This window comes from Oncorhynchus gorbuscha, linkage group LG01 (assembly GCF_021184085.1).
Source record: "Oncorhynchus gorbuscha isolate QuinsamMale2020 ecotype Even-year linkage group LG01, OgorEven_v1.0, whole genome shotgun sequence".
Taxonomy (NCBI): Eukaryota; Metazoa; Chordata; class Actinopteri; order Salmoniformes; family Salmonidae; genus Oncorhynchus; species Oncorhynchus gorbuscha.
Genome location: NC_060173.1, coordinates 6,968,476 through 6,980,285, shown reverse-complemented (window position 1 = coordinate 6,980,285; position 11,810 = coordinate 6,968,476). Strand labels below are relative to the sequence as shown.

General features: G+C 48.0%; 1 protein-coding gene across 1 annotated transcript in view; it reads left to right on the top strand.

Annotated features, from left to right (window-relative positions):
* Positions 1–244: 244 nt before the first annotated feature.
* LOC124032132 (CD82 antigen-like) overlaps positions 245–11,810 on the top strand; it is a 61,578-nt gene continuing 50,012 nt past the window's right edge. The window contains exon 1 of the mRNA XM_046344265.1: positions 245–368. The gene's annotated coding sequence lies outside the window, so the exon portion shown is untranslated. The remainder of the gene's footprint in view (positions 369–11,810) is intronic.

Genomic DNA, 11,810 nt, shown 5'->3' with positions numbered 1-11,810 from the left:
CTTATAGTTTTATTTATAGAACAGTAAGAACAACATGAAATGGAAACATTTACATTCTTATGTTAATTGCAATAATTATTTATTTGCAGAGAAAAACATTTGTGTTGCGTAGGCCTATAACAATACGATTTTATTTCCGAACAGTAAAGGGATTTATTAAGGAAGTTACCCATGTCTACCGCACGGTGGCGGTCTACCACGCGTTTCCATCCCACACACGTCTCTCTCTCTCTCTCTCTCTCTCTCTCTCTCTCTCTCTCTCTCTCTCTCACACACACTGTTTAGTCACACACACGCACACAACGGGACAATCGAGAAGACGGAGGTCCGCTACAGCTAACCGTTAACTCCACATTTTACACCAAGAAGTAAGTATTTTGTTTATTTGTGGGATTGTTAGATGTTTAGCTAATATTATTAAACGAGGTGTGCTACGTTTCCTTGCTTTTTTTTGTGTGTCCCCGTTGTATTCGCTTTCTATATAGAACTTGTGTAACTTTTGCCCTGATAACAAAGCTAGGTATAAAATCAGCTAAAGTTATTTTATCTAGGTAATGGACTTTCGTTAGGTGTAGGTAGATTATGTTTTAGTTACTGTAAAAAGATAATTTCCCTAAAGTTACCAGGTTATCTCAGTAAAATGGAGTCTGAGGGCTGTTCTTGCTACGGGCCTTATTGTTTGATTATACTATACATATTTGTATAGTAGCCTTATGAATTATTAATCCATCACTGACACTTTAAAAAGAGTGATGTTTTCTGGTCCTTTGCTCAACGGTTATGATCTCGATCTTGTTTTGTGAAGTGGACAGTAGACGGACTCATCCTGTTCAATGACTGTACTGAGGAGACATGGACACAGAAGTGTAAATGGGTTTCTGTGTCCATGTCTCCTCCATTTTTCCCTGTGAGCCAGCAGTTGTTGGTGTTAAGAGCTGGTGACTATCATGGTATTAAGATATTTAACCCCGGGGAGGGGGGGGTTGTATACTCTGCCAGGGTAATAGACTCAGTCACAGATGTGTATATAGGTCAGATCGGTGTGTGTTTGTTCTATAGCTCACCCTCTGAGGCGATGTTAAGTGTGTGTGTGTGTGTGTGTGTGTGTGTGTGTGTGTGTGTGTGTGTGTGTGTGTGTGTGTGTGTGTGTGTGTGTGTGTGTGTGTGTGTGTGTGTGTGTGTGTGTGTGTGTGTGTGTGTGTGTGTGTGTGGAGAGAGTTTGGCATCAGAGCTCCTGTGGTCTTGGTCTGCAGCAGGGCTGAGGTTGAGCCAGGCTGATTGGGTAGCTGTTCATTTATTGCCACAGCGTTATTGACACACACACACACACACCACCGTTGTAATCCTGGGTAGCACCCCTCGTATCCCCATTGAGAAACAAAACACACACTGATTTCATCTATTGGATTGCCCCCACGTTGTGTTTGTGTGTGTTTGTTTGTTTGTTTGTTTGTTTGTGTGCTCCCTCTAGCTTACTACAAGCTCACAGTGTGAAACCGCCCCCATGCCAAACCATTTTTTGTTAAAGAGGGAAACCAGGCCAATGCAAAACGAGCCATGCTGTAAATATAGATACGACCCCTTGGTCTCTGTGTGGTGACATCTGGCAGCTTCGAGAGAACCTTACTTGTTTTCTCAGTGCATAGTTACACACACACACTACCATTCACTATTTTTATGTTTTTCAAATAAGGATCTGTGCTTTGCTTTGCCGAAGCCTGTTGCTGGCTGTAGCTTGTTCTCTTAGGGATACAATCCAGACAGCCCAGGCTAAATCTAGCCTAAGTTGTGAGTTTCCACCCTCAGTGATGGTCACGAACAGAACTAACATTTATCTTTTTTTGTTTGGGACAGTAGGCCTACTGTATATTAGGCTTAAAGGCCCACCCCGTAATTCAAAAAACAGCCCCGCCACTTGGTTTCTTATAAAGCTTAGGGTTAGGGATAGAGAAATGTAGCCTAACCACTCTCTAATTATGAACTTTAAATGGTTGGCACCGTGGCATGGTCGACTTGAGATGTCAAGTAATGTTCTATCGTGGACAGACCTCTTCCCATTTTAACAACCATCGAGTCTATATGATAGATTGCTATCATACTGGGTTACACCCAGCAGTTTAGTTTCCGCAACTTGCTAAATAGACACATTATTCAATACTAGATCCAAATGAGGTTTATCGTTGAGCGAGTGATTTGTCCCAAAAATTATACTTTTCGTTGTTGAAATATTTAGCACCAGCCTAATTGCAGGTTACCCATTCTAAAACTGACTGTAGTAGCTCTATGTTAAAGTGACTGTAGCTCTATGTTCAACGGACTGTAGCTCTATGTTCAATGGACTGTAGCTCTATGTTAAACTGACTGTAGCTCTATGTTAAACTGACTGTAGCTCTATGTTAAACTGACTGTAGCTCTATGTTAAAGGCTGTTAGTTATTTTACTGTTGCAGCCAACGTGTACGCTGTTGAGTCATCAGCGTACATAAACACACAGGCTTTATTCCAGGTCAGTGGAAGGTGAAAACAGAAAACAATAATGGTCCTAGCCGGCTGCCCTGCGGTACACCACACTCATATGAACTTGCATGAGAGAGGCTTCCATTAAGGAAAACCCTCTGTGTTCTATTAGATAGGTAACTCTCAATCCATGATAAGGCAGAGGATCCAAATCCATAACACCTATGTTTTTTCGTCTGTTTGGATTGATATGTAGGCTAGTCTGACTGGGAGTTTCCTGTAGGCTAGTCTGACTGGGAGTTTCCTGTGGTGGTAGGCTAGTCTGACTGGGAGTTTCCTTTGTTGGTAGGCTAGTCTGACTGGGAGTTTCCTTTGTTGGTAGGCTAGTCTGACTGGGAGTTTCCTGTAGGCTAGTCTGACTGGGAGTTTCCTGTGGTGGTAGACTAGTCTGACTGGGAGTTTCCTGTGGTGGTAAACTAGTCTGACTGGGAGTTTCCTGTGGTGGTATGCTAGTCTGACTGGGAGTCTCCTGTGGTGGTAGGCTAGTCTGACTGGGAGTTTCCTTTGTTGGTAGGCTAGTCTGACTGGGAGTTTCCTGTGGTGGTAGGCTAGTCTGACCGGGAGTTTCCTGTGGTGGTAGGCTAGTCTGACTGGGAGTTTCCTGTGGTGGTAGGCTAGTCTGACTGGGAGTTTCCTGTGGTGGTAGGCTAGTCTGACTGGGAGTTTCCTGTAGGCTAGTCTGACCGGGAGTTTCCTGTGGTGGTAAACTAGTCTGACCGGGAGTTTCCTTTGGTGGTAGGCTAGTCTGACTGGGAGTTTCCTGTGGTGGTAGGCTAGTCTGACTGGGAGTTTCCTGTAGGCTAGTCTGACTGGGAGTTTCCTGTGGTGGTAGGCTAGTCTGACTGGGAGTTTCCTTTGTTGGTAGGCTAGTCTGACTGGGAGTTTCCTGTGGTGGTAGGCTAGTCTGACTGGGAGTTTCCTGTAGGCTAGTCTGACTGGGAGTTTCCTGTGGTGGTAGGCTAGTCTGACTGGGAGTTTCCTGTAGGCTAGTCTGACTGGGAGTTTCCTGTGGTGGTAGGCTAGTCTGACTGGGAGTTTCCTGTAGGCTAGTCTGACTAGGAGTTTCCTGTGGTGGTAGGCTAGTCTGACTGGGAGTTTCCTGTAGGCTAGTCTGACTGGGAGTTTCCTGTAGGCTAGTCTGACTAGGAGTTTCCTGTGGTGGTAGGCTAGTCTGACTGGGGAGTTTCTGACTGGGGCTAGTCTGTCTGACTGGGAGTTTCCTGTAGGCTAGTCTGACTGGGAGTTTCCTGTAGGCTAGTCTGACTGGGAGTTTCCTGTAGGCTAGTCTGACTGGGAGTTTCCTGTAGGCTAGTCTGACTAGGAGTTTCCTGTGGTGGTAGGCTAGTCTGACTGGGAGTTTCCTGTAGGCTAGTCTGACTGGGAGTTTCCTGTAGGCTAGTCTGACTGGGAGTTTCCTGTAGGCTAGTCTGACTAGGAGTTTCCTGTGGTGGTAGGCTAGTCTGACTGGGAGTTTCCTGTAGGCTAGTCTGACTGGGAGTTTCCTGTAGGCTAGTCTGACTGGGAGTTTCCTTTGTTGGTAGGCTAGTCTGACTGGGAGTTTCCTTTGTTGGTAGGCTAGTCTGACTGGAAGTTTCCTGTGGTGGTAGGCTAGTCTGACTGGGAGTTTCCTGTGGTGGTAGGCTAGTCTGACTGGGAGTTTCCTGTGGTGGTAGGCTAGTCTGACTGGGAGTTTCCTGTGGTGGTAGGCTAGTCTGACTGGGAGTTTCCTGTGGTGGTAGGCTAGTCTGACTGGGAGTTTCCTTTGTTAGGTAGGCTAGTCTGACTGGGAGTTTCCTTTGTTAGGTAGGCTAGTCTGACTGGGAGTTTCCTGTGGTGGTAGGCTAGTCTGACTGGGAGTTTCCTTTGTTAGGTAGGCTAGTCTGACTGGGAGTTTCCTGTGGTGGTAGGCTAGTCTGACTGGGAGTTTCCTGTGGTGGTAGGCTAGTCTGACTGGGAGTTTCCTGTGGTGGTAGGCTAGTCTGACTGGGAGTTTCCTGTGGTGGTAGGCTAGTCTGACTGGGAGTTTCCTGTGGTGGTATGCTAGTCTGACTGGGAGTTTCCTGTGGTGGTAGGCTAGTCTGACTGGGAGTTTCCTGTGGTGGTAGGCTAGTCTGACTGGGAGTTTCCTGTGGTGGTAGGCTAGTCTGACTGGGAGTTTCCTGTAGGCTAGTCTGACCGGGAGTTTCCTGTGGTGGTAAACTAGTCTGACCGGGAGTTTCCTTTGGTGGTAGGCTAGTCTGACTGGGAGTTTCCTGTGGTGGTAGGCTAGTCTGACTGGGAGTTTCCTGTAGGCTAGTCTGACTGGGAGTTTCCTGTGGTGGTAGGCTAGTCTGACTGGGAGTTTCCTTTGTTGGTAGGCTAGTCTGACTGGGAGTTTCCTGTGGTGGTAGGCTAGTCTGACTGGGAGTTTCCTGTAGGCTAGTCTGACTGGGAGTTTCCTGTGGTGGTAGGCTAGTCTGACTGGGAGTTTCCTTTGTTGGTAGGCTAGTCTGACTGGGAGTTTCCTGTGGTGGTAGGCTAGTCTGACTGGGAGTTTCCTGTAGGCTAGTCTGACTGGGAGTTTCCTGTGGTGGTAGGCTAGTCTGACTGGGAGTTTCCTGTGGTGGTAGGCTAGTCTGACTGGGAGTTTCCTGTGGTGGTAGGCTAGTCTGACTGGGAGTTTCCTGTAGGCTAGTCTGACTGGGAGTTTCCTGTGGTGGTAGGCTAGTCTGACTGGGAGTTTCCTGTAGGCTAGTCTGACTGGGAGTTTCCTGTAGGCTAGTCTGACTGGGAGTTTCCTGTAGGCTAGTCTTACTGAGAGTTTCCTGTGGTGGTAGCTAGTCTGACTGGGAGTTTCCTGTGGTGGTAGGCTACTTTGCCTGGGAGTTTCCTTTGTTGGTAGGCTAGTCTGACTGGGAGTTTCCTTTGTTGGTAGGCTAGTCTGACTGGGAGTTTCCTGTGGTGGTAGGCTAGTCTGACTGGGAGTTCCTGTGGTGGTAGGCTAGTCCGACTGGGAGTTTCCTGTGGTGGTAGGCTAGTCTGACTGGGAGTTTCCTGTGGTGGTAGGCTAGTCTGACTGGGAGTTTCCTGTGGTGGTAGGCTAGTCTGACTGGGAGTTTCCTGTGGTGGTAGGCTAGTCTGACTGGGAGTTTCCTGTGGTGGTAGGCTAGTCTGACTGGGAGTTTCCTGTGGTGGTAGGCTAGTGTGACTGAGAGTTTCCTGTGGTGGTAGGCTAGTCTGACTGGGAGTTTCCTGTGGTGGTAGGCTAGTCTGACTGGGAGTTTCCTGTGGTGGTAGGCTAGTCTGACTGGGAGTTTCCTGTGGTGGTAGGCTAGTCTGACTGGGAGTTTCCTGTGGTGGTAGGCTAGTCTGACTGGGAGTTTCCTGTGGTGGTAGGCTAGTCTGACTGGGAGTTTCCTGTGGAGGTAGGCTAGTCTGACTGGGAGTTTCCTGTGGTGGTAGGCTAGTCTGACTGGGAGTTTCCTTTGTTGGTAGGCTAGTCTGACTGGGAGTTTCCTGTGGTGGTAGGCTAGTCTGACTGGGAGTTTCCTGTGGAGGTAGACTAGTCTGACTGGGAGTTTCCTGTGGTGGTAGGCTAGTCTGACTGGGAGTTTCCTGTGGTGGTAGGCTAGTCTGACTGGGAGTTTCCTGTGGTGGTAGGCTAGTCTGACTGGGAGTTTCCTGTGGTGGTAGGCTAGTGTGACTGGGAGTTTCCTGTGGTGGTAGGCTAGTGTGACTGGGAGTTTCCTGTGGTGGTAGGCTAGTCTGACTGGGAGTTTCCTGTGGTGGTAGGCTAGTCTGACTGGGAGTTTCCTGTGGTGGTAGGCTAGTCTGACTGGGAGTTTCCTGTGGTGGTAGGCTAGTCTGACTGGGAGTTTCCTGTGGTGGTAGGCTAGTCTGACTGGGAGTTTCCTGTGGAGGTAGGCTAGTCTGACTGGGAGTTTCCTGTGGTGGTAGGCTAGTCTGACTGGGAGTTTCCTTTGTTGGTAGGCTAGTCTGACTGGGAGTTTCCTGTGGTGGTAGGCTAGTCTGACTGGGAGTTTCCTGTGGAGGTAGACTAGTCTGACTGGGAGTTTCCTGTGGTGGTAGGCTAGTCTGACTGGGAGTTTCCTTTGTTGGTAGGCTAGTCTGACTGGGAGTTTCCTGTGGAGGTAGGCTAGTCTGACTGGGAGTTTCCTGTGGTGGTAGGCTAGTCTGACTGGGAGTTTCCTTTGTTGGTAGGCTAGTCTGACTGGGAGTTTCCTGTGGTGGTAGGCTAGTCTGACTGGGAGTTTCCTTTGGTGGTAGGCTAGTCTGACTGGGAGTTTCCTGTGGTGGTAGGCTAGTCTGACTGGGAGTTTCCTGTGGTGGTAGCTTGTCATCTGATACATGGAGCTGTTTTTTTTTTTTTTTTTTTCCTCCTCAAATGATAGGTTCAGGCTCTTCAAATAACCACAATGGCTGCTTATAGCCCGGCCTAGGCTATATTCAGTGGTGTCAGGAAAAGGACTGGTGATGCAGAAGGTTTTCTTTTGGTGTGTGTTGGAGGAGGAGACACTGAGAATTAACCTAGCCTACTTCCAGCATGTGTCCCAAATGGAACCCTATTCCCTCTTAAGTGCACTACTTTAGACCAGCGCCCTATAGAACCCTATTCCCTATATAGTGCACTACTTTAGACCAGAGCCCTATAGAACCCTATTCCCTATATAGTGCACTACTTTAGACCAGAGCCCTATAGAACCCTATTCCCTATATAGTGCACTACTTTAGACCAGAGCCCTATAGAACCCTATTCCCTATATAGTGCACTACTTTAGTCCAGAGCCCTATAGAATCCTATTCCCTATATAGTGCACTACTTTAGACCAGAGCCCTATAGAACCCTATTCCCTATATAGTGCACTACTTTAGACCACAGGCCTATAGAACCCTATTCCCTATATAGTGCACTACTTTAGACCAGAGCCCTATAGAACCCTATTCCCTATATAGTGCACTACTTTAGACCAGAGCCCTATAGAACCCTATTCCCTATATAGTGCACTACTTTAGATCAGAGCCCTATAGAACCCTATTCCCTATATAGTGCACTACTTTAGACCAGAGCCCTATAGATCCCTATTCCTGTGTTGTATTTATTGCAGTAGCAGCAGCAGGAAGTGAAATCTAGCTTCCAGTTCCATAGGGGCTGTTAGGGGGACTATCTGAGCCCTCGGGGGTGGAGAGCTGTTAACCACAGTGCTATGTTGAGCATACAGGTGCTTCTCTGTGGAAAAACCGTTTCACAGTCACACTGTAGTGTCTTTTAATAGGACACTGTAGACTAGAGAGAGAGAGTGTGTGTGTGTGTGTGTGTGTGTGTGTGTGTGTGTGTGTGTGTGTGTGTGTGTGTGTGTGTGTGTGTGTGTGTGTGTGTGTGTGTGTCTGGTGGTGCCTGCGTTAGCAGATGTGTTTGTTTGGAAGTCATTTAGATGTTAATGATGTCATTTACCTGTGAAATGCATCCCTCTCAGCACAACTTACTGACTCCATATTGGCATAGTGTGTGTGTGTCGGTGCGTGTGTGTGTGTGTGTGTGTGTGTCCATGCGTGTGTGTGTGTCAGTGTTTGTGTGTGTGTGTGTGTGGAAACACGTGGAGCTGCGTGTAGTTGGGAGGGGAAACTAGTTATGAATGGACTTTAGAGGTTGTTACCATAGAAACAGGATCTAATGCTAGTTATGAATGTACTTTAGAGGTTGTTACCATAGAAACAGGATCTAATGCTAGTTATGAGTGGACGTTTGAGGTTGTTACCATAGAAACAGGATCTAATGGTCTACGGTTGGTACACAGACAGATCGTTGTGACGGCTGTCGCTTTCTGCTGATTCACAGGGAGAGGAAAAGAAGGCTTTTTGCCATGACAACCTGACAACTGTAGTTGTTGTACTGTGTGTACTGTGTGGGTGTGTAGTTGCTGTACTGTGTGGGTGTGTACTTGCTGTACTGTGTGTACTGTGTGGGCGTGTAGTTGCTGTACTGTGTGGGTGTGTAGTTGCTGTACTGTGTGGGCGTGTAGTTGCTGTACTGTGTGGGTGTGTAGTTGCTGTACTGTGTGGGTGTGTAGTTGCTGTACTGTGTGGGCGTGTAGTTGCTGTAATGTGTGGGTGTGTAGTTGCTGTACTGTGTGGGTGTGTAGTTGCTGTACTGTGTGGGTGTGTAGTTGCTGTACTGTGTGGGTGTGTAGTTGCTGTACTGTGTGGGTGTGTAGTTGTTGTACTGTGTGGGCGTGTAGTTGTTGTACTGTGTGGGTGTGTAGTTGTTGTACTGTGTGGGTGTGTAGTTGTTGTACTGTGTGGGTGTGTAGTTGTTGTACTGTGTGGGTGTGTAGTTGTTGTACTGTGTGGGTGTGTAGTTGCTGTACTGTGTGGGCGTGTGGTTGCTGTACTGTGTGGGCGTGTAGTTGTTGTACTGTGTGGGTGTGTAGTTGCTGTACTGTGTGGGCGTGTAGTTGTTGTACTGTGTGGGCGTGTAGTTGTTGTACTGTGTGGGTGTGTAGTTGTTGTACTGTGTGGGTGTGTAGTTGTTGTACTGTGTGGGTGTGTAGTTGCTGTACTGTGTGGGCGTGTAGTTGCTGTACTGTGTGGGCGTGTAGTTGTTGTACTGTGTGGGTGTGTAGTTGCTGTACTGTGTGGGCGTGTAGTTGTTGTACTGTGTGGGCGTGTAGTTGTTGTACTGTGTGGGCGTGTAGTTGTTGTACTGTGTGGGCGTGTAGTTGCTGTACTGTGTGGGTGTGTAGTTGCTGTACTGTGTGGGTGTGTAGTTGCTGTACTGTGTGGGCTTGTAGTTGCTGTACTGTGTGGGCTTGTAGTTGTTGTACTGTGTGGGCTTGTAGTTGTTGTACTGTGTGGGCGTGTAGTTGTTGTACTGTGTGGGCGTGTAGTTGTTGTACTGTGTGGGCGTGTAGTTGCTGTACTGTGTGGGCGTGTAGTTGCTGTACTGTGTGGGTGTGTAGTTGCTGTACTGTGTGGGCTTGTAGTTGCTGTACTGTGTGGGCTTGTAGTTGTTGTACTGTGTGGGCTTGTAGTTGGTGTACTGTGTGGGCTTGTAGTTGCTGTACTGTGTGGGCTTGTAGTTGTTGTACTGTGTGGGCTTGTAGTTGCTGTACTGTGTGGGCTTGTAGTTGCTGTACTGTGTGGGCGTGTAGTTGCTGTACTGTGTGGGCTTGTAGTTGTTGTACTGTGTGGGCTTGTAGTTGTTGTACTGTGTGGGCTTGTAGTTGTTGTACTGTGTGGGCTTGTAGTTGCTGTACTGTGTGGGCGTGTAGTTGTTGTACTGTGTGGGCTTGTAGTTGTTGTACTGTGTGGGCTTGTAGTTGTTGTACTGTGTGGGCTTGTAGTTGCTGTACTGTGTGGGCGTGTAGTTGCTGTACTGTGTGGGCTTGTAGTTGTTGTACTGTGTGGGCTTGTAGTTGTTGTACTGTGTGGGCTTGTAGTTGCTGTACTGTGTGGGCGTGTAGTTGCTGTACTGTGTGGGCTTGTAGTTGTTGTACTGTGTGGGCTTGTAGTTGTTGTACTGTGTGGGCTTGTAGTTGCTGTACTGTGTGGGCGTGTAGTTGCTGTACTGTGTGGGCTTGTAGTTGTTGTACTGTGTGGGCTTGTAGTTGTTGTACTGTGTGGGCTTGTAGTTGTTGTACTGTGTGGGCTTGTAGTTGCTGTACTGTGTGGGCTTGTAGTTGTTGTACTGTGTGGGCTTGTAGTTGTTGTACTGTGTGGGCTTGTAGTTGTTGTACTGTGTGGGCTTGTAGTTGTTGTACTGTGTGGGCTTGTAGTTGTTGTACTGTGTGGGCTTGTAGTTGTTGTACTGTGTGGGCTTGTAGTTGTTGTACTGTGTGGGCTTGTAGTTGCTGTACTGTGTGGGTGTGTAGTTGCTGTACTGTGTGGGCTTGTAGTTGTTGTACTGTGTGGGCTTGTAGTTGTTGTACTGTGTGGGCTTGTAGTTGTTGTACTGTGTGGGCTTGTAGTTGCTGTACTGTGTGGGCGTGTAGTTGCTGTACTGTGTGGGCTTGTAGTTGTTGTACTGTGTGGGCGTGTAGTTGTTGTACTGTGTGGGTGTGTAGTTGTTGTACTGTGTGGGTGTGTAGTTGCTGTACTGTGTGGGCTTGTAGTTGTTGTACTGTGTGGGCTTGTAGTTGTTGTACTGTGTGGGTGTGTAGTTGCTGTACTGTGTGGGCTTGTAGTTGTTGTACTGTGTGGGCTTGTAGTTGCTGTACTGTGTGGGCTTGTAGTTGTTGTACTGTGTGGGCTTGTAGTTGTTGTACTGTGTGGGTGTGTAGTTGTTGTACTGTGTGGGTGTGTAGTTGTTGTACTGTGTGGGCGTGTAGTTGCTGTACTGTGTGGGCGTGTAGTTGCTGTACTGTGTGGGCGTGTAGTTGTTGTACTGTGTGGGCTTGTAGTTGTTGTACTGTGTGGGCTTGTAGTTGTTGTACTGTGTGGGCGTGTAGTTGCTGTACTGTGTGGGCGTGTAGTTGTTGTACTGTGTGGGCGTGTAGTTGTTGTACTGTGTGGGCGTGTAGTTGCTGTACTGTGTGGGTGTGTAGTTGTTGTACTGTGTGGGTGTGTAGTTGTTGTACTGTGTGGGTGTGTAGTTGCTGTACTGTGTGGGCGTGTAGTTGTTGTACTGTGTGGGCTTGTAGTTGCTGTACTGTGTGGGCTTGTAGTTGCTGTACTGTGTGGGTGTGTAGTTGTTGTACTGTGTGGGCGTGTAGTTGTTGTACTGTGTGGGCTTGTAGTTGTTGTACTGTGTGGGCTTGTAGTTGTTGTACTGTGTGGGCGTGTAGTTGTTGTACTGTGTGGGCTTGTAGTTGTTGTACTGTGTGGGCGTGTAGTTGTTGTACTGTGTGGGCTTGTAGTTGCTGTACTGTGTGGGCTTGTAGTTGTTGTACTGTGTGGGTGTGTAGTTGTTGTACTGTGTGGGCGTGTAGTTGTTGTACTGTGTGGGCGTGTAGTTGCTGTACTGTGTGGGCTTGTAGTTGTTGTACTGTGTGGGCTTGTAGTTGTTGTACTGTGTGGGCTTGTAGTTGTTGTACTGTGTGGGCTTGTAGTTGCTGTACTGTGTGGGCTTGTAGTTGTTGTACTGTGTGGGCTTGTAGTTGTTGTACTGTGTGGGTGTGTAGTTGTTGTACTGTGTGGGCGTGTAGTTGCTGTACTGTGTGGGCGTGTAGTTGTTGTACTGTGTGGGCTTGTAGTTGTTGTACTGTGTGGGCTTGTAGTTGCTGTACTGTGTGGGTGTGTAGTTGTTGTACTGTGTGGGCTTGTAGTTGCTGTACTGTGTGGGCGTGTAGTTGCTGTACT